Below are 27,093 nucleotides of genomic sequence, written 5' to 3'. Positions count from 1 at the left end.
ACTACACACCCTTAATGTCCTTTGGCTACAAGATGGCACAGGATGTTCGTAAAACAAGGCACACAGCTACTGAAAATACTCTGGGCTGTGTATACGCTGGCACTGAAAGAGATACAAACAATTCAGAAGAGAGCAAGGAAAGCAAGTTCTGCTCCATAAAAGCCTTAATCTGTCCTGGTGCAATTATCTTCAAATAATAAGAATATTTCAAGTGAAACCAATAAGTATCGATTGTTGATGAAATTTTACTTATCATAGGTTATTTAATTCACGTGCAAACATTTTAGAAATGAAGGATAAAATCTGTCCAAGTTCCAGTGCAGCTGGGTAAGTACAGGTGTGTGATCTCCTGTGTTTTATATACTTTTTAATGGCTGCTGGCATTTCAACCATTGTGAAACTAAGAGTAGTACAGACTTAAAGCTCAAATATCATGAGTAAAATCTGTCACACTTCTTGAGGAAATGTTAAAATGTTCAACATCCCTGTTCTCAACAAGTAAATAACACATTATAGGGGTACATTATGACCAGATTATATCTATTAGTTACTGCTGTGCACCATGTAAATCTCCAGATTCCCCTGGGAAATGAGAAAATCATTTCAGACTTCAATAACTAACAATCAGTTATTGCTCTGGGCAATAATAAAGCTGAATGCAATTACCTAAAGTGAAGTTAGCAGTGTAACAAATGAAATACAGATTTCTTTCTCTCCTAAAATAAATGTAGCATCTCCTCATCACACGCTACCGCATGGTATAATAGGGTCTTCTAAACAGTGTATTGTCTGAACAGCCTATTTGAGATTTGAAATATATGTGATTAAAACTTATAAAAGTTACTTTTTATGACATCACTTGCATGATTAGTGCTGGAAAAAGACTAACGGCTATGAAACTGCGAAAGTAAAGCATTCACTCTAGGAAAACAGATTTCAAAACAAGATTCTCTGCTCCCAGTAGTACTCCTCCTAGCACAGTAAAGACAATTTACCCCAAAAGGGAAATGGAAAATTTCTGTTCATAAAATGCCTTTGATCAGATTTTTCTGAAAACATGTTGGAGCTGTAAATGCAGCATTTCAGTCTTCATATGATCTTACCTCTTGTCACATTAATTTATTATTTATTCTGCTAACATGAAAATGTACAGTCTGTTAAGCAGGAAAAACTGGTTTTATTTTAAGCTGATTTTTAAATGAAGCATTTGAGAATTGAAGTCCCTAGAAGTTGGAACTTTTCTTAACTTAGCACTGGATTGTATAATATAAAGCATATACATAAATGTTTGCAGAATGAGGTTTTTTGCATATGACTCTGGAATGCCTAATATTTTCAGTAAGAATGAAGAAGTTAGATACTGGCTGAAAGAAAAATATGTAGAAAAATATTAATAACTAAGAATAATACTGTTTTTCAGCTATGCTAGCTTTTGCCTTGTTACGTAGGGTATTTGTTCTCCATGCTGAATTATTCCTAATTAATTATTTGCATGCATTTCTTTGTCAGTACAGAATTCAGTTATCCCGAAACAGATTTCCTAGCAGAAAGTTAATCCTAATTCCTGACCTTTTGAGAAACCAGATTTTTATTTATAAATACAGGTTGGGCTTGAATCAAGAACATTCCAGTTATTTGCATCTACTTAGGTCTTTTTTTTATGCATGATGTTGAAGAAACAACTTCTTATTATGTTCGGTATAATACTTCTTATTATATTAGGTATTTTTTTATACCTTACCCTAAACTGGTGTTGCCATTTTTTATCAGATCTTTTTAAGCTAACAGTTCCCCCTTTCAAACTGTGTCCACTATTTTGTTGTCACAGGGTAGCTCAATAGTGTTACATGAAGCTCATTTTCAGAAATTTTCAGGCAAAGAATATATTTTTGTTCCATATTTTTATCGTGCATAGTTCAACATACCATTAGTATTACCAATATCAGTAATAACATATTTACAAATTGTGTTGAAGCAATTCCAGTCAGATCTGGCTGCCTTTTATTTGGATAAATGTTTTATTGAAATAAAGATATTGATTCAGTGTGTGCCCTAAGCAGATGAAAATTAAAAGATGGCTCACTTTGGCTACAATAGCCCTGAAAATATCCTTTTTAGATAATTTTAGATTATATTTAGATAATTTTGATATAAAACTCTTTTTTTTTCCTTTTAAATAGAATCCACCCAGCCATTAAAGCAGGGCAGCATCAAGAAGAGCATGATATGCAGTGAAGCTGCATCATTTCGGTTCAGTATTTTCTCAGCTAACTGGAGCAGTGCCTGGCAATTATTTGTAAGGTTTGAGGAGTTCCAGCTTGTTACTGCTCAATTCTTACTCCACTCCTGCAAAACAAGGAGGACGGGGATGCTCTCCATGAATGCTGCCCACCATTATGAGCTTAAGATTAAGCATCCAAAATCTGGGGCTGATAACATTTAAATAGCTTTCACAGGGGAGAATGAAACTCACAAAGCCATAGTGCAGTCAAGGGGAATTAAGGAACTGATTACCTTACATCTTTGGACTCATGGCCAGCCAGGAAACACAGATTATGTCTGTACTTACTTAAGTGGTTTTAAGTGCTAACAGAGAAAGCATCCATGTTATCCTTGAATTCAGAGTGTGTAAAAATCCCATCTGCTTTTCCTAGCAGATGATGCCAGGATCTTTCTTGGAAGGATCCTTCTGCCTTGTGTCAATCATTACCAAAGGGAAAAGGTGTTTGGGGGGGGCAGCCCCACCTGGCACAGCACGCCAGCCACACGGCGAGGGCGCTGCCACCATCCGTCCTCCTGACAGCAAAAAGGGACCAGTAGCAAACGTGGTCCAGGGATGGCCTTGAGGCTGTTCCCACACTTCAGTGGCCTGTAGCCACGACCCATCCCCTCAGTTAGGCAGAGGCTGTCAAACTAAAAGACTTGCTTTCTAATAGTGAATTTTTTATTAAGCTAATTAAGAAATTTTGGCAGTCCATTTGTGTTTGTGGGAGGAAATGTTGAAGTGTGACTTTCTTAATAACAAAACAATAGAGCACGCATTAAAGATCTTAAGAAATAGATGGTGAACCAAAAAAGCAGCTATTATTGAAGATACACTTCTACTGAGGTTTTGCAGGGAATGACAACAGACCACACATGCTTTAAGATTTTTGCTAAAGCTCCAGCTAGAATTAGAAATTCATTTTGATAAAAAATTAGAACAAAAAGGTTAGAAGGTAGTAAATAACATTGAGGATGGAATTTATATAGAGTGATAAGAATCTGTTGCTAATCTGGAACAATTAAACAATTTTTAATGAAGCCAAAGAAAGAATTACAAGTGATACCTACAAATGTGGGAGGCTTTATCCTGAAAAACAATGATTTTAAACTATTATGGTCACTGATTCCAGATGATTCAATGCTGTTTGCCAAAACAAAGCTTTGACAAAGCACACACTCAGTTGTTAGACATATAATAATGTAATAAAGTAATGGTTGGGCTTAACGACATGCTTTAGTTCTGAATTTGTCACAGAAGAATTTATTTTTGGAAAAAATCGTGCACTTCTATAATGTGCATTTTTAAAAGCATTTTGAAAAATTAGACAGACCATAGCAGACAGCTGTAAAAATTATGTGAGAGATCAAGGAACTTCCTAACAGTAAGAAATCTCAGTAAAACTTCCCAAATCTCAGTAAAACTTCTCAAATTTCAGTAAGTATAGTTTATTAAATTTCAGTAAGTATAGTTTATTAAAAGGAGCGTTAGACTGTGGTCCAATTACAATGTATAAGCACCTTCACAGTGAAAAGATACTGAAGACTTCTGTGATAGATAAAGACAGAACAAGAGCCAACGGATGAGAGACGGGATCAAATAGATTCAAATGAGAAATGAAGAACAACTTTCATTGGCTGGCTGGTTTGTTTTGTTTTGTTTTGGTTGGTTGGTTTTTTAATATCTTAACTATGAAGGTGATTAATTGCGGGAACAAAGCACAGCAGAAAAATGACTGATTTTCCAACTCTGGATTTCCATAACCCCTTTGCAGTGTGTTCAACATGTTTCATTCAGATTCATGCCCCTGTGCCCAGCAAACCTCAGCACAACAGTAAGTGGGCAAGTTTTAATGTGCCAGGACAGATAGACCGTGAGAGCAGATGATCTAACCTCCTCTTCTGACTGCAAATTACTAATCTGGGGAACACAGACACCATTGCATAGGTGTTCATGATGACCTATACTCTCTCTGAAATACATGTAACCTGCCATAATGAGTGAGACAAAACTTTGCAGGAGCCATACTTACTTTGGTCTGAATCATGTATTCATTTAACTGAATAATCTTGTTACGTATCTATAAAACATATTAAATATGTGAAACCTAACACTGCCCACATAAAACAAACATTAATTGAGAAAAAATATTTCTCAGTAGCCTTAACCACTACTCTGACAGTGGTTAAATGCTACTCTGACAGTAGTAACCTTAAAATAACACAATTTTTTTTTTTTTTTTTTAAAAAGAGATGTATGTCATATTTATCCACGTGAGATGCAAATCTATACATATACAGTTTTACCATACAGTAAGGTATGAAATTTCTGGCTAAATTACAAATTCACTGTCAGGAAGGAGCAGAAGCAGGGCTTATCCACCAGGCAGGTTGGCCAGGAGCTGCAGGCAGCTGCAGGGCAGGTATATGGCCACCAGCATCCAAGCCCATAGCATCTGTATGTGACAGGCAGAGACGGGGAGATAACTGGATCTACTAACCACCCCAGACAAGGCAAAACAAGAAAGCTGGTCGATAGTCCAGCAAGGACCTCTGTTTTAAATCTTCTGCCTGATTTGTTCACTTGCTACCCTCTTTTTTTTAGTTTTTGGGGAGCAGCAAATAATTGCTCCTTAGTTACACTCTCTCTGCAAGCCATGACTTTGTGTCCCTTTCTCATGTTATCTCTTTTCCAGGATGAAGAGCTTTAAGCAGTTTAATCTTCTCCTGTGCAGCAGGCAAATCTGATAATCCTTGTTACCCATCTCTGAAACGTTTTCTGGTTCTGTGTGTCTTTCCTGAGACAAGGTGACAAGATGAAAACACATTGTTGCATGCTGTAGTATAATGATGACTTCTGTTTTGTTCTTTATTCCTTTCTAAGCAACTGTGATTATTCTATTTTGATGTTTTGACCTGTGTTAAGCACTGGGCTGATAATTTTGGAGAGCTGTCTACAGTGACTCAAAGATTTCTTTCTTTAACAGTAATAGCCAGGAATGGTTACTAACAGGTAGCCTGTTTGTAGCCACACTGTTCTAGAAAGTTAGAGGAATATAATACAATATGATTGGCATCTGCCATGACCTCCGCATCAAAGAACAGTTCTGGGTACACCTAACATACCAGTATGTTTAGGAGACTAAAGGAAGACTAGGGAAAACATGGGCTCATTGCTCAATGAAGAGGGGTGCCCTGGTTGCACAGGACATGGTAAAGGATGAGGAACTGAAAGCCGTCCTTAACTCGGCTTTTACTAGCAAGACTGTCCTTCAAGAATCCCAGGTCCCAAAGATCTGGGGTAAAGGCTGGAGCAAGGAGGATGGTAGAAAATGTTCAGGTCAAGGAATATTTAATTAAACTGGACACTTATACACCTATAGACATGTTCCAACAGTATGCACCCATGACTGCTGAGGGACATATCATTGTGAAGCCACTCTCAATAATCTTTGATTGACCGTGGCAACTGGGAGAAGTGTCTGAAGATTTGAGGCAAGCAAATGTCACTCTTACCCTCAGGAGCACAAGGAGACCCAGGGAACTACAAGCCAGTCAGCCTCACCTCAATCCCTGGGAAGCAGCTAATCCTGGGAAGTATTTCCAGGATCATTAACAACACGAAAATCATCAGGAAGAGTCAGCATGGTTTCACCAAGGGGAAGTCCAACTTGATAAACTGCTACAGTGAAACGGCTGGCCTGGTAGACAAAGGGGCAGCAGTGGATATTGTCTACTGGACTTCAGCAGAGCCTTTGACAACGTCTCTCATAAGATCCTCACAGACAGGCTGTTGCTGTATGGGAGGGATGAGCAGTCAGATCAGCTGAAAGGTGCCAGAATGGCCAGGCCCAGAGAGCGGTGATCAGCAGCACAAAGTCCAGTTGGAGGCCACTAACTAGCAGTGTAACCCAGGGGTCAATACGGGGTCCAGTCCTGTTTAACGTCTTCATTAATGCTCAGGATGATGGGGCACAGTGTACTCTCAGCAAGTCTACCGATGACGGTGTTATTGTCCATCATTTGTATGGATAGTCATTTTTCCCATGGTGTAGGTGTAGTTCTTATTGCTGCATTTCATCAGCCATTTAAAAATGCAGTCCCTCAATATCATGGCAAGTTTCTGCAAAACTTCAAATTTTTACTTTTGTTTGTTTTCAGGCATTTTGTATAATCAGAAAATTTTGTTGCTTTAATATAGAGTCATTTAGGACTGTATTGACCAGCAGGGATCCCAGACAGATTATTGTGAATCTGCCACTATCCCACTGGTATGAAACCAGAGCTGTTATTTGTATCTATTTTTTCCATGTTTTAAACAAGAGAAGTGGCTTAATAGAATATTTTATTATCCATACAAAACAGACAAGATTTCTGAGGGAAACTAAGGAAAACTATCTCAACCTAGTAATTTGGGGCACTATCCTGCAACCTGGAGAACCTGGGTCCTGAGCTATATTGCAAATAATTTATAAAATTGTAAATAGGTTTTTGTTTCCCAGATGACCACACTAATATCTGGAGGCAGAACATTTCTGTGGTTAATCTTGGCATGGCAAAACCCACATTAATTCTTAGAAGTTGAGCTTTTTATTTGATGTAGTAAAAGATACCTATTATGTTGATACTTAAACAGGTTTGTTTTTTGTTTGATTTGTTTTGTTTTAAAAAGATGAACCAAACTAGCATCACAGTAGTTTTCAAAATATGTGATTTTTCCCAATATGAAATGCATCTTCGCAATTATCTAATTAAATCAGTAAATATGAAAACCTTCTCCCACAACACAGACGACAGTTGTTCAGGTGTAAGAACTGTATGTATAACATAGAATCATATTTCCAAGGGCTGTATTAGGAAAACATATATATATATAATGTTATTCATCTTCAGTTGGAATTGGTACATGCATATATATGTACATATATAAAATCATTATTATTGAGCTGTGTGGGGATGTTAGAGTGTCCAAATTCAGTTCACAAGAACAGAAAATATCACACAGGAAATCTGATAATGTTGTAGAATATAAATAAGGGGTTTTTTATTATTCTGCAAAGTATTCAAACAAATCACAACTTACCTTTGTCTTATAATAGGGCCTGTTCCAAAGACCTTTGAAGTGTTCGGTTGACTCAACAGGCTTTGGATCCGGCCCTAAAGTAATAAAACCTTTGCTGAATGTATATAGATAATCACTTAGTCGGTGCTGGCTTAAGAAAAGAAAAATGAAATAAATTAAATGCCTCTTCCAGTGACATAAGCCTCATGAAGAATTAACTAGGATAAGCACTTATTCTAGTTGGTGCACTGTCAATCTGAACAATGCAGGCAAAAATAATAATTAAAACATAGCTTCATGCTGAGATGAAACTTTCAGGAGTGTCTACTGTGTTAAGCTTATGATTTTTCTGTTTTTGTATTTGCAAGCATAATTATGTCCCAGAGGCAACAGGAGCTACTGCTTGTTAGTCCCCATTTCCCCCTCCGATAGGAGATTAATTTCTTTACACAGAAATCCAAAAGTTGATGCCAGAGCAATAATAATAATGTAAACAAGTCTTTTATTCTTTTAATCTGGAATGCATAATTTAATGGCACAGTTGTATAAATAATGAAAATACCACATCTACTTTAGACAATTAAGGGTAAACTGAAGGTAACATTTAATGTAGTATTGATTGACTGTATCAATGAAACGATGGCAGACATTTGTATGGATGATAGCAGTTAGGAAAATGCTACCAACTCTATCAATACAGATTAAATAAGGAGGGATGGAGTAGACTTGATGGCTCAGAGTCCTGGTAATGGGATACGGAGCCTTCCACCTCCAGCACACTGACTCCAGCCAGCCTAGGTCAGTCTGTGACTGAGAGTCATTACCATCAAATGGCTCTTCAGTGAAACGAGTTTGTTCTAATGGCAGGCTGTCTGCATCACAAAATGCATCACCTATCATGACCAACACCACAATGAGATTTTTAGTTGGAGGAGAATGGGCTCGGTGTCTCTTCTACCCCCACAGGGAGCAGGGCAAGGACAGTCATCCAGGGTTGCTCTGCGAAAGGCGATGCTGCAGAGGTTTTAGGAACGTCTGATTGTAGGGACAGTGGTGCTAAATAAAAACCAAGCAAGGGGAAGGTACCTGTGCTGAAGAGATTGCAATCGAAATGTAAGTCATGACATGAAATAATGGACAGAAATGGTGTATACGAGAGAAGCATGATTGGAGTAGGCTCAGCACAGCAGTGGCCTCAACTTACGGTACATATTCTGCTATATTGTGGTTTTGGATGGATTTGAGAGTAACATTGTTACATGGGGGAAAGTACAAAAGGGTTTATTAAAAAACAAAAACAAACAAACAAACAAAAACACACCACAAAACACACACACACACACAAAAACCAACCCAAAACAAACAAACAAAACCAGACATGAACAAAAGCACAGTGGAAGACAGTATTCTAGGTTAGTCAGAGGTGAGAGGCAACACATTAAAGCTGAGTGAAGACAGGACAGGAATAAAGGGTTTCCAAAAGAAGGCAAAGTGCACACAGAGCCAACGTAGAGAAAGGAGGCACTGGAGAGATAGATGCAAAGTGGGGAGTGACATGGACACAGCGATGAGCTAAGGGGATTATTTCTTTCAGCAGCATTTCTGGTCTGATATGAGCAGAGCAAGAATGTACCTGTCAAAGCCACCAGAAATGACATTGTGAGGAAGTGACAGGAGCAAAAAGAGAGTTTTAGTTTTGTGGTTGGATGGGGAATACTGTACCTTTCGGAAGTTTTGGAGAAAGGTATTACCTGAAAGATTAATGATAGCCTGAACAGTAGCCCCAATTAAATATATGTTTTACTGGGAACATTCAGTCTACAGTTCTGTATGAGAGACAGGGCAAAACTCTTACTCATAGTGATGGCAAAATTAATAGAACAAAAATAACGAAGAACATTCTTTCACATCTTTGAGCTTAACCTGGTGGTTAGACATACACAAGGAGACATCAGGTTAGACAGCAGGCAAGTTGTTGCAATTTGGGGAGTTAGTTTTCTGTATGTTAATTTAATCTGTGTTGTCAACTTGGAACAAAGATGTTGAGTATCACTTTTCAACCTTTTATCTACTGAACTCTAAAAGCCCAGGGACTGCTTCTAGGAGCTCTGCAAAAGATAAATAAAAAAAAGGAAGCCTATTTTCAGGAAGCTTAACTCCTATTCAAAAATTTTTCGCATATCTTAACATTGAAAACCACTGCATAGAAGGAGAACAAAAAGCACCAGATTCTTGTCAAATTGTCAGAGTAAGCTGAAGATCTTGTGAAGAAATGAAGAAGGAAAACCAGGAAAATACAGTCACTAAAACCAACATCTTATACATTTTCTTCAAAATTTTCTGAGATAAAATAAAATCACGTAAGTTTAAAAACCACTTTTCGACTTATAAATTCAGCTGCTCAAGGGATATTGTACCAAGTTGGTGGGTGTGGAAAGATCAATAAAATATTCCCCTCTGATTGATACGCATTTCAGTTATAGTTAACTATTTAGTAATTGTATTCCTTGTGTATTTACACCTGTAAGAGACAGATTATAAATATCCTATGACACTTATACTTCACCCAAGCTGCTGCTTTCCTACAAAACACAGCAAGCCTGTCAGGAATACTTTCTGTCATCTAAATGTCAACAGCCTGTCTGACCATTCCAGCAATATGCATGCCTTCTCTGTAGAAGAAACCTCACAATTGGAAACAAAACTTTTTTTCCCATAAAATGAGAATTAAGAATGAAGAAAATAAGGACAGTGAAAGAAAAAATGGTGAAAATTTCTCAGCGCTTGTAGAGGTCCTTTTCATGAAGTTATAATTACTTATGACATTTGCTTTATGCAGATTCAGTATTGAGGCTGCTGGGCATACACAGGTTTATTAGTTAGAAGAATAACTTGGCGGTGAAATAAATATCAAGATTAGGTGAAATCAGGTGAAATTGAACTAAGACTAAAGGTATTTTGCTACAAGGACTCACAAGGACAGACTCCTCAGGAGTGGTTCAGATAACACAAAATCAAGTAGCTGGATACACCGATTCTGATATTCATTCATGTTTACTCATTTTGGTTGTGATTATACAGTCAAAAATCACATGCAACAGCTATTTGAATGTTTTGCACATAATACTATTTTCAAATATCCATGAGCATAACAATGAATCTGGTTTAACTGAATCATATTAAATTGATAGAGGAATCAAAATAAATGATTAAAATATTTTACACATATATGGTTCCTGGCTTACCATTAAGAGTATGAATAAAATAAAATATTGTTGAAAACTCTGAACACACATGAGTTAGAAAAATCAGAGGTGGTGCCCACAGAGGGTGTGACATCCCCTGTCCCACAGGGGACAAGATACCCTGGGAATAAAACATAAGGTCGTGTCCAGTGAGCTGCCACGTTCAAAGCAGCTAAATACCCTTAGTGTGAGACTTCTTGGCAGAAAAGGCACAAAAAAAGCCTTGTGTCTCACCACTCGAAATGAGGACTGCCTGTATTTCTAAGAGAACTGTTTGATTTCAGCCATCCATTAAGCTTGCTACAGAAATGACTGGAGAAAACCCTGTGGTCTGGTATGCATGCCAGACAGAAACTCTGATTAATCAACTTTTCTGTACACTCATTCTCCACTCTGTATGCGTGTCATCTAAAAAGATGGGAAAGTTCAGCTGGGTATGGCTTTCACTTCCTAAGGTGCAGAGGTAAACAAATGCAAATATTTATTTTCTGTGTATCCTTCCTTACCAGGGAGTGTTACACTTGGTTATCGACTGCCATTTTGCAGGAAGCAAAGCGTGCACTTGCAATACTAATCAGTAAGCTGTTCCAAGTGTCAGTGGCTTAACCCTTGCACCGAAATTATTTACTGCCAAGGACGTAGGAGCACCTCAAAGTGGTGAAAACTTACCTGACAGGGTTAACAATTTCCCATGGTTTATATTTTCAGGACCGTAACAAATGTTAAGTTCTCACTGCAGTGGGCTTTAGATGATGATGTGAAGGCGGCCAATTGCTTTTCACTCTACATGTTTGGAGCGTTTATGATACAGGTAGGCAGAAGAGTGGTAAAAACTGAGTGCAGGGTGTAAAGCGGGGCCGGCGAAATACTCCGTGACTCAACTTTCAGCCTCCCCCAAAGCATCTCCCCTGCAAAGCTCAGCGAGACTCCCGAGACGGGCGGGCAGGCGGGAGCGAGGCCGCCGCTGCCCGGGGCTCTTCCCCGCCGCACCTGCGGGCGCAGCTGCTGGGCGCCGCGGGAGGGCGGGGCCCGGGAGGCGCTCCCGCCGCCGCAGGTGCCGCAGGTGCCGCAGGTGCGGCGGGGCCGGGGCAGTTCATCCCATTCCCGCGGGCTCGGCGCCCCGGGCCCGCGCAGGCCGCTGCCCGGCGGGGCGGGCGGGAGCGGGGGGCGGGGCGGCGGGGGCGCTCGGGCAGGAGGCGGTGGCAGCCCCGCTAGCACAGGAAGTCGCCCCGCCGAGCAAGGAGGGAGGAGGCGGAGCTCTGCCGCTCGGCCCGAGGTACCGCGCCGCTTCCCGGGGTGGGCGAGGGGCCGCGGGCGCCAGGGCCGGCCGGCACTGCTGGGCATGCGGTTGTCACGGCAACCGCCCCCCCTTGGGGCGGCGGGGGCGCGCTGCCCAGCCGCTCTTCCGGCGCTGCCATTGGCCTGCGGGCAGGGAGGTCCGCACTGGCGGCGCGCTTGGCCGGCCCGCTGTCCGCCGGGGGCCTCCACTGCCATTGGCCGGGAGAAAGCGCTCGCTTTCGCGATTGGCCGCAGCGCGCTGCCAATCGGGGCGGTGCCGCGGGCGCCCCGGTGCCGCCCTCGGAACGTGGGCTGAGGGGCCGGGCGGGGTCAGTGGCTGCGGCCGCCGCGGCCATTTTGGGTGTGGGCGGGAAAAGCCGTTGTGTGCGCCCGGGAGGCGAGTGCGGGCGGCTTTTCTCAGGAGCTGGCCATGCCATTTTATTCGGCCCTGAGCGCTCTTTGTGCCCGCGGGAGGCTGTTGCCAGGCTGGGTCCTTCGTTAGGTGCCAGTGGCCGATATGGAGGGAAATAAACCCATACCAGGGAGTCTGCTTGGCCGAGGCTGTGTTCGAGGCCTGGCCCTGGGGCCGTCGGGGGCTGTCAGGAGCTGCCAGGAGTCTGCAATGCAAGGGCAGCTCACAGCTTCTACTCCAGAGCTCAAGGCCTGGTGCTACCAGCCAGTGTGGGGCTGCCCGGGAGCTGCACAAACAGATGCCTGTGTGTGGGGGAGACTGAACCCCATGTGTAGCAAGGCCAGGAGGTGTTGGAGGACCCGCACACATGCTGTGTGACAGGGCTGTACGTGGCCAGCTGGCCACGTGTGCTGCTCTGGCTGTGTGCGTGTATGTCGTAAATCTGATACAGCCGGGGCTTGTTGAGCTGTCTCTGTTTACGTTGCAGGTGTGGTGTGTTCTGGGTACATTGGAGCCCTGTGTGTCTTCTCCAGAGTGTGTTGGTCAAGTGCTCAGAAAATCCTGGACAGAAATATGGGAGCCACAACATTTCTGAATGTGGAGCGTTGGCAGGGAGTTCTGCCAACCTACTAGTGTGGTTCTCAAACTGCTCTGCCTTACATCAGCCTACGTAGTCATGAGGCAGAGCTTAGTACCAGAATGGCCCGTTAAAAGAGCTTGTGATGTGATGGGGCTGTGTGCGTGGCACACAGGTTCACACAGTAATTCAGTTACGTGTTGTATAGTGCTCAAGGTCTTTGCTGTTGGCCACCAGGCAGATTCCTAAAGAGCTAATCAGAATGGAAGGGTACACATTAATACAGACACGTTGACTTTCTTGCAGACTTTGTTATTGATGTGTGACTTCCATACTGGAAAACTATAGAAAGTGGTGTTTAAAGGAAACACAAAAATCTACAAGTATGCGTAAAATCGAACTATTTCTTAAGTAGGGCTATTTGGCATGTCTTGGCTGAGTCACTTCACCTCTTGGTGCAAAGCAGCCAGTGGACAAACTTCGTTCTTCAGAAAGTAGCTTGTCTGCTCACTAAGGAAAACATTAGCAGACACTTTTGTTGGCATGATTATCTTTGATCATGAATTAGTACAATGTACCCTTATAGGACTTGTTTTCTGTCTTCATGGGAGCTGTGAAGATGTAACCTTACATATATCAAGTCAGTACTTTGAGTGTAGAGAAAACAGAGAAGTATTCACTTTGGAATAAATTAATCAAACCAATACAAACAGTTGACACTTTTTTTGAAGAAAAGGCAATTGATCGCTTTTTTCTGTTCTTCTTGGTTCCATATGTAAATCCCTTTTTAATACATTCTGTAACTTATCATTCTATAATTTATGTATAATATTCTAGCTGAACCTGTTTGAGCAGGAGTAGATGAGCTCGAGTAGATGACCTCAAGAGGTCCCTCCCAACATCATCAACCCTGTAATTCTGTGAATTTGCTGTAATCTCTACTTGGTTAAAGTAATAAAACAGTGTTCTACAATTGACTTATTAGTCTGTCTAAAATAGTATTTTGTATCTGCAAAAGCAGTATGGAAAATACTCAGTTATTTCAACACAGATATGGGAGCTCTTCAAAGATCTTTGTTCTGAAAGATCAAATAACTAAACCAGATTCCTGTTAGCATTGGTAAAACTCCTCATGTAATTAATTTTAAATATTGTGTCGATATACGTCCAAACACATATATGTGTTTCTGTTAGGTTCCATAAAAACAGGACTGTCCCTTCTGTTTCAGTGTAAGCTGCTGAGTTTCTGATTTGATTAATGCATCACATTCAATGCACAGGATTTTTCCATACATCTTTCCTTAAAACCAGACTTTAGCAAAAGGTAATATGCAACAAGATACATACACTTCTTTGTAAAATCAAGAATAAAAGTAGTACTTTTATTACTGTTTATTTATTTATTTATATTCATATACTTGAACTATACAGAGTGAGTTTATACGCATTGGAAGATTCCACATCTATTTCTGCCAGCTCACTGACTTTGTGCCTCTTGCCATTACATGCTGCAGCCTCTTCAGAAGAGGAATCCAGTTTGTGAACCAGTTTTATAGTGGGTATGGGAAAATCCTCAAACTCGCTATTGGTCACAGAATTCTGTCTCAAAGACACAATGAAGACTACTCGTGTAAGCTAATATATTAACCTGTGGTAGTGTCCAGTGTATATCTAGAATCTACTTTGTTCAAGTATTTCAGCCAAATCCTGTAACCTAGTCTTAAAGGACAACTTGAGCTCAGTGTACTTGATGGCAGTAGGTCCAGGGAACATCCAATTCTAGTAAACTCTGCATAGAAAACAAGGCGGGGTGGGCTTTCTTTTTTTGTTCTTTGTTTTGTTTGTGGATTTGACTTTTTTGTTGTTGTTGGTTGGTTGGGTTTTTTAGTGCAATGAAGACGTTTGGCTTGGATTTTTCAGTTCAATATCATCTTGGAGAGCTGAACCACTCTATTTAAATTACTTATTCTCCCTACACAAATTATTATGTTTAAATATTATGAGACACACAGAGAGAACAAAAAATAGATTGTTGTAAGGTGTAGGCAAAGAAGGTAATGATTTTCATTTACTGTAGCAGTGTCCCTCAATCCCCTGACTCTTATGACACTACAGTTACTCCTGGAACTGCAAAAGTCTATGTTTTCTGACACAAACTCTGCTTTAAATTTTTCTGCTCTTGTATATTTTTTCATTTGCTTGCAGGTTTACTTTTTATTGAGGAAAAAATGTGAAGAGAGTTACAGAATACATACAAGCCGATAATTTTTTAAAATAAAAAATGGAGTGCTTTTCGGTGAACGGCTATCCTCATTTCAAATGAAGTCTGCAATGATTAAATATTAAAATGATCGATGGTTTAAATTATTATGAAAACTTTTCAGGAGATTATTACAAAGATTAACATTTTTAATGTTTTAATAATTCCATAGTTTATCAATCACAGGCACAGCAAAACTGTTTTTAGTTACCAAGCTGATGATCTCATATATCATCACAGTATTATGCACAACATAAACATCATGGTGTCGTTGGTAGAGGAGATGAAGAAGCACAATTTATGTTACAGCTCTTTAATAATTAGTTTTAGTCTTGAAGTATTTTTTGGCACACAGAATAAACAGGTAAGATATTTTTTGCCCTTTGGAAACAAGATAAGAAGGAAAGATAGTTCCAGGAAAACTGTGGTGTTTGCCACTTAGGAAGGAACTCTGTTCATGTAATGACAAACATACATGGTCACCGGTACTGCTACAGAAGAAGAAAAAGCACTTGAGTGTGTTTCTCCAAGTAGGACTTGCATTAATGCAGCTTTAATATCCCCAGATTATCTGCAACAGCCTACGATTCCTGATACATTTTTATTCATTAGAGTTATGTTTAAAGGTCGTGGGAAAATGTCAAAGCACCCCAGGTGCTTTTGTATCACTGACGTCACATAGATAGCCCTGTAATTCAGTGAGTTGAGTGAACACTTACTCCAGGCATTCTCAACCTGGGCAGCGCTAATCCCTTTTTTTCCCCATTTTTTCTGCATATTTTTAGCAGCAAGGCTAGAAATCAACATCAGTGATTTTTTAAGTTTGATTTCACAGAATCACAGAATGTTAGGGATTGGAAGGGACCTTGAAGGATCATCTAGTCCAATCCCCCTGCCAGAGCAGGAACACCTGGATGAGGTTACACAGGAATGTGTCCGGGTGAGTTTTGAATGTCTCCAGAGAAGGAGACTCCACAACCTCCCTGGGCAGCCTGTTCCAGTGTTCTGTCACCCTCACGGAGAAGAAGTTTCTTCTCAAATTTAAATGGAACCTCTTTTGTTCCAGTTTATACCCATTGTCCCTTGTTTTATCATTGGTTGTCACCGAGAAGAGCCTGGCTCCATCCTCGTGACACTCACCCTTTATATATTTATAAACATTAATGAGGTCACCCCTCAGTCTCCTCCAAGCTAAAGAGACCCAGCTCCTTCAGCCTTTCAATTTTTGCCTCTCTAACTACATATTGCAATGATACAACAGAGCTTTATACAATACAGTTTGTGTCCCAGGACTTTTTGCAATCTTAAATATCATAATTCATATATTGACAAAATATTGTTTATTCATATGTTGTGATTGTTCTTGGCATTGTCCTTCACCAAGTATGTTTTACCATCAGAACCAAGATAGAATTGGAAAGACACAGAGTGATGAATATGCCAATGTAAACCCAATAGCAGGTCTAAAGAAGGATGGGAGATGGTCAGGAGAGGAAGGGTAAAATAAAAATCCAAGAATACACGTTGAGCTGGTGAAGTGAATAAAGACAAACTGTTTTGACAGCAGAAACTTGCAGTGGAGGAGTCACTTATACCAGAAAGAGCAAGTATGAGAAAGAGCAAAGGTTACACTAGGTTAATGTTGAGAATGGTGTTGAGAAGTTAAAATCTAGCGGGCAAACTGAAGCACACCATTTTGTGCACAAGTTTGTTGTCAGCTACTATTGAGATTATTTCTAAGGTAAGACAACAAAATAAAAGATGGGGTAACATCACCTGGAGTTGCTTGCCTCTAGCTGGAAAGCCAACTTTATCCTCCTGTATTTCCATTGAAAGAAAATAAATAATGGAACAAAATAACCTTTTATGTTATCAACTGTTTTTTATAGTGGGGAAACAGATTGGGTTGGAAATGTAGTAGATTTAAAAGTTCCAATTGTTTTCTCTCCGGCTGTGCTACAGGGTGTAAATGAGGAAAAGGTTAAGTTTACCCATGATAATTACTTCTCACATTTACATTATCAGTCATCCTTTCTTTGTAGCTTTTTGTGCTTTACCTGTTGTGTCTTCACTGTAATCTTTACAGATGAAGTTCTTCTCAATTCTACAAACTCTTATGCTCAAATTTATTCACAAATGGCTCTGACAGATGTGCTCTGGAAGCCTCAGATGCTGTGGCTGAAGATGTTGCCAGCTGGTCGCCCGCTTGCCAGCCCTCACAGAGGAGCCAGCAGTGCCTGCACCTCTGTTTGCTTCCCTCACTTTAACTTGTGTCATTTTGGGTTGCTTGAGCTGATGTATAGACTGACAATGGGGTCCCCGGGCCTGGGTACAGAACGTATCCCGTCTTGTTGCCCTTTCTTAGAGGCTGCTTGTCCCTGGCAGAGAGGTGATTGAACACCTGTGGTCAGCAGCATCTTAAAGCCTCTCAGATACCAGAAGCCTGTTTATGAGACTCCCCTGTATATTAGGTTGAACGTTGGCTGTACCATATGACCATCTCTACTTAAACTCTCAGCTCATGGTTTTGCCTACTCTTAACAGTGATCATGCCTAAAAGCTCATATTAAAAACCACAGGTATTTCTTTCATGTAGTATGTATGCCATAGAAATTGTCCAGAAGGTGGTTTTAATGTTGCACTCATTGTGTGTGGAGCTGATTAGGCTGCCTCCAATTAAGACTGCATCACTTACTTCACTGCTAGACCAGTTTGCTATTGCTTGCATTCTTGCCAAAAGGAAACAGTTAACCTGAAGTAGCGTATTACTTGTTTTGTTTTTGTCTTGGCTGTCAGACTGAAAGTACACTATTTGTATAGCTAACACTTAAATTCGATTATGTCCTTGATTTATTGTTACTCAACTAAAATTAATTTAAAAATTAGGACTGTACAATAACAATAAAGTGGATAAAGAGCTGGTGAGCTGCCAGCACTCGGAAGTAATGTCTGAAGGCCACTGTCGACAGATGAGAGCTTGTGGGGACTTTCCTCAGCGTTTGTGTCAGATGTGATGCTTTTCACTGTTTTACTCAATTGTCAGGGTGTAAACATAAAAGCAATAGTGACAAACTATGGATGGTTCAGTGATTGCTGGATGGATGCAGAAGGGATGAAGTTTAAAGCATGGCTGAGAGCATCATAACATGAGTCTGTTAAAATGCAGTTTGCCTGCAAATGTGTCAAGGAAGAAGGAATGCTAGATGTGTGTGCAGAGTGGAAGATTTTATCTTGTAAAGCTGTGACCATGGGAAGGTTTGTGGTTTTTGAAGGAGCACCTGTAGCCAAAGGGAATTCAAGTGCAAGGCAGCGGCAAGAAGGTTTGGTGCAGCCTAGCAGAGGTGGTGGGAGAGATAGGAGGGTGGTTTAAATCCCTTTAATAAAACTGGTGCTAGAAAGTTGTGCCTAGTTCTAAATTCTATGAAAAATCTGAAAGCACAATGAAGGTACTGGAAGATACAGACTTATTTCTGCTAATGTTATTACCTTTGGTAGTTGAGCTTGAGAGGAGGTTCAGGTTTGCTGGGATGTTTCTGACCACGTGTACCTCACCCATGTTGGACCTCAGCAAGCTCTATTAGCAACCTGTCCCACATGGTTGGAGCAGGGGCCCTCCTACAGACATGGTGTTGAGTGTCATAGGCAAGGCTGTACTGCATCTGTGTGAATGTGTCATTTTTTCCCATTACAGAGGGCGGACCAACAGGCTAAATAGAAGACGGTATTGTGGAAAAAAAAAAATATTATTATAGAGAAAAAAAAAATGTTTAAAAAAAGCTTCAAACTATTTTCATTTGAAGCATGCCAGTGGGGTTAAATAATATTAGTAACTTCTGTTAAAGTAACATCATAATAATTTAAAACAAAAGGTCCCAGTGCACTTGCTAATATCTTTTATGGCTTCAGTAAAATACATCTGAAATGATTTACAAAGCAAAGCTTCTGGATGAATTCTTCCAGTTCTACATGGGCAGAGAGCCTGTTTATCTTCATGCGTGTTTATACAGACCCATGGAAATGATGATCTAAATGTGGGTACTGTACTAAAACATACCCATATATGCTGAGTAAAGAATTCAAAGCACTTGCATTTTGTCGTTTATTGCACACAAGTAATGTATATTGTATAGGCTCGGTTCAATTCTGTATTCTGACCATAGAAGGACTCTATAGAATACATACTGTACGTTCAAGGGGAGGGAATGGTGTGTGTAGGAAAAAGCTCAGGGCAATGACTGTCTGACTGGACTTGTCTTTTGTCTGGTTTTGAGCCTTTAAACACTGTCAGTGCTGAAAATAGTGAAGAGCTGGAAAGATGTATCCTCTGTACTCTTATGGATATAGATTTTCATTAACTCACCTAATTAAAAGAACAAAATCCGTATAGAAGCAACTGGAATGGCTGTAAAGCTGCATGCATGGGTTAAGGTATTTCAGAAGTTAAAAGCAGAAGCAGCTTAGGTTAAGTTCTTGTCAGAGTTGACCTAGCTCTGCTTAAACTTCTTAAGTTTGGTTACAAGGTTGCAAAGCTTCTGGTGCAGTGGTGACAGGACGAAGCAAAGCCAGCAGGAGCAGGACAGACTTGCAGTTTCTTGTGATGCTGTGTTGAAGCTGTTTGCGCTTATGAAAATGGTCTGAACTCTTTTCACTGTATGCTTTAGCAGTTTTTTGTTGTTGTATGTATTCTACAAGGCCAGATTTCAGGCTGTATATCCTCCTGCTTCTAATAAAACATTATGGCAGTGTTGAAGCACGTGTTCTCCTTTGACTCTGGCCAAGGGCATGTGCAAACCCCCCGTGTTTAGAGAGGTGCTCTCAGGAAATGAGAGCAAATGGAGTGGGTTGTCATCTGCCGTTTTATCTCAGGCTAGAGATCCTGAAGAGATGCTTGTGAGCTGATAGCTACTCATTAAATGCTCTCTTATAGGACTCTCTTAACTATTCAATTCCATTCCATTCCTAACTAGTTTGAGGCTGTAGGAATCTCTCATCAGAGGTATCTTTTAGACCAGAGAAGGCCAGCCTTTCGCACGTCAGAGCCCAGGACCTTAAACGTGTTGTCTCGAAAAGCGTCAACCCTTGTAAAGTGTTAGATTTTGTACTTCACTAATATTTTTACAGTAAAGAGAATTGCACATGTTCTGTGTGACTTGAAGCATCCAGAGGAGTACTTCTCTTCAGTGTGTTAGTCTCTGTTCGTGTCATCCATTGGCATTCTCCTGGACAATGAGCCCTGCAGCAAAAGTTCTTCCTTGTGACACATACACGCTGTTCAGGAGTGCTGGAGGTAGATGGGGACACAGTCTCCTCCCGTCCTGCGGTCTTAGGAGGAGAGCTGTGACAAGAGTCCGAGCAGACATCGCCACAAATGGTTGCACCTGGGACCTTCATTCACATGACTTTCTGCTGCTTCAACTGATACTTTTCTACTGGTTGCCAGTTTTCCTTTTTGTTGCCTTTTCTTCCCAGCTACTCTTCACACTTGTCTTCTCTGCTTTAAAATGAGGCAACTAAACAGTTCACCACATTTTCTGATGGCTATCAAAGCTTGTTTTTTCATTCAGCGCGTATAAAGGTTTTAGCCTGAGTTTGAGCCACTTCTTTAATTCAATTTTGTTCAAGATTGAGATTTTTGGTAGATATCAATGATCTTATATTTCCTTTTTGCCCAAATAGAACATAAAGCTCCTCAAGAGATGGTATCATGTACACTATTACTTTATTCTTTATCTTAAAAATCATTGCCCTTAATGGGATCTCTAGGTAGATTTCAGGAGAGCCAAGTCTTGAGCTATTTAGATATAATCTGCCGAGAGTGTGCATGGCCTATTGTTTTGAACTACTTTGGAAACTACTGAGCTGATGTTATTTAAGCCGTATTAAACTCTTCACCCAATTATGGCCTAATCCTTCAAAACCAATAGAGTAGGACTTGGTTTTGAAAATGCTGCTGCTAACATCCATGGGTCTGCTCGCTAAGCCTGACTATTAAGCTCATTAGTAAGTACTGTAGGGCTGAATTGTACATTTGACATGTTGTCTACTGGTTTTCACCTCAGACAATTTTAAATTAAAAAATACAAAGCATGATGTACTATGTTAAGGCTAAGGAAGTGCTTGTCAGCTTTATCTTCTGATCTTTATGGGAAAGATTAACAGGTTATTCTGTGTTTAATCAGTTATTGGAAAATACAGGAAAACATAAATGCCAAAACTATCAAATTAAAATTCTTTACACTTAATGTTTCTTTTGCCTGGTGACTAGAATAGATTTATTTTTTTAAGCTGAGTTGCTTTCCTGAATGCCTAATGCAGCATGTGAGACAACAAAAGTGGCATAAAACTATTTTTCTTCATTCATACATCAGTCTATTTAATACTTATTGAGCGGCAGTAGTTTGAGAGAAAATAAAAAAAAGCCCCACATTCATTCTGAATGCTGGATCGAAAGATTACCTTTTAAGTCCTTTCTAAGACCAGGTTTAGTAATGGAAATAATAATTCAGTTTTGCTGAAGTGTTACGATTAGGTCTACGTGTACTGAAGTGTTATTTGCTGCCGTCGTTTGTAGCCTTCTTTCAACTTGTGTGTGCTTGCTTAAGGTAAGAAGTGAGGCAGTCATTAGGCTATAAATGTGGTGACCAGTTTTAGCAATTATTATGACTTGAAGTCATGTGTGATAGGATACAGTATTATACTACAGTGAAGTAACGTAACAGAAAGTCCCACTTGCCTGCCTCCCAGCTTTGTGTCTGTGTGACTTATTTGTGGCTGGTTTATTTTGGCATTCAGTTACTAGGTTGATTGTCAAGTGGGAAGAGACTATTTGCTGAGAGCTGCTTTTCTTCTCAAGTGATAGACAAAATTCAATGAAAATGGAATCAAAATATATGGGATATCAATATTAGAATTAATAGGGAAAAAATAAGTTGAAACTTAGTCTAATATACTTCAAAAACGTGTTTTTACAAACAGGGTGGGAGGAAAGGAAAAATTCTATCAGTTTCAAATTGTCTTGTTTTGATGTATTTCTTCAAAGAAACTATTCAAATTTTTAAATAATTCACTCAGAGTTGTAGTAGTTTTAGTTGTCCAAGATAATGCAAATGAAAAAAAAAAAGGCACATTAGAAACAATAAAAATTCTCAATATGGAATTACTTATTGTACTAAAATGCTGTAGTGTGTGAATAACTTGAGAAGTTACAAGATTTGTTCTCACTGAGAGTCATATCCCATTTGCAATACTAAAAACATCATGAAAGAGACTTTCTGTCCTCTGAATGGTTGTGAACTGTCGTTTAGTATGAATGTGGCAAAGGGATGTACGATTACTCCCTAAAAATTTATCACTTCAGGAAGAAATCAGAATTTCATTTCCATCAAAAATGAGCCTACCCTTAAAATCTATAAATGAGGAATTAACAAGTGTGTGTAAATAAAGCACCCAGGCTTATAGCAAGCAAGGACTTGTGGCAGTCCGGGGAAAGTAATAACATCTAGAAGAAATGGAATGTTTGTCACTTTCCAAAATTAAAGAGAGGGGGGAGTAGAGAGGTTACTTTCTCATTTAAAGAAGTGGCTCTTCCCCCGCTGTAACACCCAGCAGGGTAAAACAAAGTTTCTGACATTTTGGAATAAAACCTCAGTGAAACCACGTGACACTCTGTTAAATTCAAGAATTGTAACTTCATAACATATTAGAAGTGAAGTGCTTAGGCAGACTTAGCTGATTTTGAAATTAAAGGTCTGTGACCTCTAGCTTTATACCTGTTATTCAAATTATTCCCTACTTCATCAAAGGAAATGAGTGCTGAAGGGGTGCGTGGTGGGGATCAAAGAGGGAATAAAACTGCCTGGATTTAACTGAACCGCAGAATGTTCACTGCTGCCGCTTCAGTTACCGAGATGGAGCAAATAATTGTTTCTCATCGTTGCTCTTGGCTCGATGAACTTTTAACTCAAGAGGAGGAGGGCATATGCTTTGTTTACATTGTGCGCAGGTGGTGGTGGTGGTGATGTCCTCCCTGCTCGGCCCCAGAGCTCCCAGGGGGCTGCACAGCTCCTGTGGTCGCTCCCACGGAGGCCAAATCCATCCTTGGTGGTTGTGCCTCTTGGCATTGGGCTCGTCTGGGTGCCCGTTCTCTTCCCACCCTTTTTACCTCTGATTTCTACCCGCCCCAAAAATAAGTTTAAACAGATTCTGTTATTTTAAAGAATGTTCTGAGATAATGCATATGATGTAATTTATTGTGTAACATTCCCTTTAGCAGAGATTACTCTTTCCTCTGGGAAATACTACATTTTGAACTGTCTGGCAAGGCAGAATCAAACCACACGTATCCTTTTTTTCCTTCTTGAACTTCTTTAAGGATATTTTCTTGACACACCATGTATTCATAAAAAAGAAAGAAAAAAAGTTATCTTTGAACGTTTGGAATTTTAAATTTGTTCAGATGAAGATCTGTCTTCATATTAAAATGAATATAAGTTTCACAGATGGTATAGCCCTTCTTGGCTCTGAAGTGAGCAGGGAATTTGGTTCTGAAGACAAATAACAAATCCTAATAATGAAAAGTAAATTTAAGGTGCATAGAATTGCTACAAATAGGAATATTCTCCTTCAAAATGTCACACTGTTCATAATAACAAATAAAATACCAATTGCTAAACAGATATCTTCTGTACAAGTAAAGTTTTTATAAGTGAGTTTTGGCCTAGGGCATTTTGATTCTTCTTCGCATAGAATCTGTGACAAACTGTACTCTGCTGGGAATGGAAGGAACCTTTGACATTTTTAACAGCATATTTTTTGCTTAAAAAAACCAAATAATTTTGCATAAGTATGAAATATTAAAAATCTTAGGTTTTGCAATCCTTGAAATTTTCACTTTTTTCCTGTAATGAATACATTGAATGATAAGCTTTTCAACTCTTCAGATATTTAAAAACATTTTACATCTGGCAAAAATAAGTAGACGTTTTGCTAGAGGAGCAAGTACGAATATTTGGGCCCAAATAATCTCACCAAATTTTAGGTACTTAAGGTAAGTTTAGGAGTATAGCATGACAGCAAAGTTGCTGGAGGTGATTTGGATTCCTCACCATGGCATCTCTTTCTTCATTCAGTGTATGGGGAGCAGAGGTGGCCTCCTGCATAACCTGAGTGTCTCACTTACCTGCCTCAAATTAGGTGAAACTAATCTGGGTTGTTGATGAAATTTGTTTTTTGTAATGTATTGACTCGGGATTTTGAAACAGCCTGGAGAATATGTGGAGTATTTGTATGGGCTATTACTTCTAAACTATTTTTGTTAAATAAATTTGGAGCCAATTTCATGTCTTCTGTAGGTGTTGTATAACTAACAATCAGAGCTGCTCCTTTCCCTGGAGTGCCAAGGTGACTTACTGGAAGTAACAATGTGTTTTTTTCCTGCTCCTTACATGAAGGAGCAGGAAGGAACAGCCTGATATATGCCAGAATAAAAGTTGTAGTTCCTAGGTGGTATTAATCTTGGAATATGGTACAGTGGGTTTTTTTTGTGCTTGTATAGTATATTATTTTAGCAATATTTTCAGTTAAATTTGGGAAAACTCCCAGTTGGAGAATTTAAATCACCTCTTCTGCTTTTAAGATTAAGTGAAGAAATGTTAAATTCTTTTTATTAAACCAAAATGAAATGAATGCCCAAAGAAAGTAGAGGTACATTCTGCAAGAAGCATCATGGACAGGTACTATTTCCTTTGAAATAATGATCTCATCCTTTGAAAGAGACTTCCCAGAGGAATGGTGAAGACTGCTGTAACACTTATCAAAAGAACATGAACAGATTTTTTTCATTTTTTTCTTTGTTTGTATGTGGTTTTTTAAGTAGTAGTAGTAAAGGCTTTTAAATTCTTTCTCTTGCCTAAGTATCGCTAAAGTATTCAGCTGCACTATTCTTGCAATTTTGTCTGCAAGTTTCTTCCACTGCATTTCTTCCACTGCTGTACAGACAGACCTTAGTTACTGTATTTGGCAGTACACCAAAAAAAGCCAATTAAAGTAACCAGCAGTAATAATTTCCAATTTTCCTACATGCAGTAGGTATTGAAATGCAGTGAAATGCATTGAAATGCATTGCTACCAGTTCTTTCGAATAATTTGATCTTCACAGAGGATCCCATGTGCTGCTTGGACTTTACCCAAAGAGGATAAAAGGCTATCTTTGTGTTCTTGCAACTTGTAAGGGTTTTAATATCCGTTATTTATTAAACTGTGAGCTACGGAATTGACTGGTAAAACACCATTTTTTTTCATAGATATCAGTAATCTTGGAATCATATAAAAAATAATTTATGAGTTCAAATTATCAACCTGCATTGGATTCAAGAACAAAGAAAAAAAAAGGGATTTTAAAGTTAGTTATCAGTTTGCAATTAAGGACAAGATACTTCTGCATATATGCAGATATTCAGTGTGCATTCACTTGCATTTTCAATAACAGCTGAAGATCTGGTCCAGTACTTCTACATTGTGCAGTGGTTTTTTTCTATCCTGAATTTTTAACTTGGTTTTCTCTCAACTGACTAGCTACAGCTCAGCTACAAAACCAGTCATTTCATTGGTTATTTTTATTTCTTTAATTTGACATCTATTAATATTAAACCAGCTTTTCATTGAACAATACAGACATACTATCAAATATCACCTCTAAGAAAGTTTGCACACATGCACATATGCAGGTCTTCGAGTGTTCACTAGTTCACACTTTGATCCTTATCACTATTTTTAATAATTTGTATTGCACCATAGATGCACAGAGTACAATCTTTTGCTATATAGTCCCTCGTACATATTTTTATTAGTATTTCTAAAGTCCTTCGTGGTATGTTTCTGTTTCATTAAAGTAATTGCTTTTTTTTTTTTTTCTGTTGATACAAGCTGTGTATGCATCAAGAATAGTGGGTGGAAATATAAACACTCCTGTGGCCAGACCTTGAATAGACATTCAGAACTGTTTTTCTCTCACAAAATGCTGTTGACAGTTGGAGGTGTTAACAGGCAATTTATAGTGTGTATTAATTATTATTGATCACTGCTTATGAATAAAAGAGGAGGAAAAGGAAAACAATGCATTCTTCTGAAGCTGTAAGCCTTCAAAGGTGAACTGCTAGAAGGGAAGAGAAAGAGGGTGAAACAACAGTGAAGGGTACCACAAAGACTTCTTTTGACCTTGAAGTATCCCTGGAATAGCAATAAAAGAAAAAATCATTCTATTAGGCCTTGCTTCACTTTATTTCCTTGAAACTATCTTTTGTAAAAGCTTGAAAGTTGAGGAGGGCTCACTTTGCCTTCAAATGAGCTGTAAGTAGCCTTGAGGCAGTTTAGTAGCCTGTAAAAAGAGCAGTGATGAGCTCCTTTATGTGTTGTCTTAGTGGTTCTGTTGTCATTAACATTCCAGGGACCCGAAGGCAGGACGGGTTGCAGGCAACACCTTGCACTGCCTGGCCCTTTGGTTCCCCAAGGACATGAAGGAAGCACCAGAGCCTCCTCTGGCTGATGTCGGGGGCCACAGAGCTGCCAGAGACAGCTGGGAAGGACTCGAGTGCAAATTTCATTTACTGTAAAGGTGACCAAGTTTAGAGTGACCATTGCTATTTTAAATGGGGAAAAGGCACTTTTCAAATCATTTTTGTCACTCACAAAGGTTCCAGGCCCTTCCTTTGTGGAAATCTGATCAGAAAGTTACATTGGAAACCACTCCTACAGCCTGGTTCATAAATAATAAATATTATCTCTTATTAATCCATATTTTAGTTTAACTCTGGCTCGTGGCAAGTTGCTTCCTCAGGGAATGCAGCATTCTTTACAAGAAAAGGTGATGAGCCACAGTCCCCGAGGAATTAAATTGTGAAAACAATCTTGGTTTCGTACATGCTAATATAGATCTGTTATTCCCTTTCCACATCTATCACAACACATTTTAAATTGTGGCTGATCTTTTATGCAAATAGC

The 27,093-nt window shown here is 39.5% G+C and overlaps 1 protein-coding gene and 1 long non-coding RNA gene across 4 annotated transcripts in view; one reads left to right on the top strand and one right to left on the bottom strand.

Annotated features, from left to right (window-relative positions):
* LOC102097919 (uncharacterized) overlaps window positions 1-11,377 on the bottom strand; it is a 70,927-nt gene extending 59,550 nt beyond the window's left edge. The window contains exons 1-2 of the long non-coding RNA XR_271917.3: window positions 11,239-11,377; window positions 7,346-7,419 (exon numbers count right to left, since the gene is read on the bottom strand). This is a non-coding gene — a long non-coding RNA (uncharacterized LOC102097919). The remainder of the gene's footprint in view (window positions 1-7,345; window positions 7,420-11,238) is intronic.
* Window positions 11,321-27,093, top strand: part of TRIQK (triple QxxK/R motif containing) — a 64,916-nt gene continuing 49,143 nt past the window's right edge. The window contains exon 1 of one of the 3 annotated variants that reach the window (XM_065053968.1): window positions 11,321-11,380. The gene's annotated coding sequence lies outside the window, so the exon portion shown is untranslated. Of the gene's footprint in view, window positions 11,381-11,620; window positions 11,642-11,736; window positions 11,846-27,093 lie in introns of those variants that run through there. The other 2 variants (XM_065053967.1, XM_065053966.1) reach the window with 2 other exon arrangements.

The sequence above is a fragment of the Columba livia genome, chromosome 2, assembly GCF_036013475.1.
Source record: "Columba livia isolate bColLiv1 breed racing homer chromosome 2, bColLiv1.pat.W.v2, whole genome shotgun sequence".
Lineage (NCBI taxonomy): Eukaryota > Metazoa > Chordata > Aves > Columbiformes > Columbidae > Columba > Columba livia.
The sequence above is the reverse complement of the archived record's forward strand: the minus strand, read 5'-3'. Positions and strand labels throughout refer to the sequence as shown.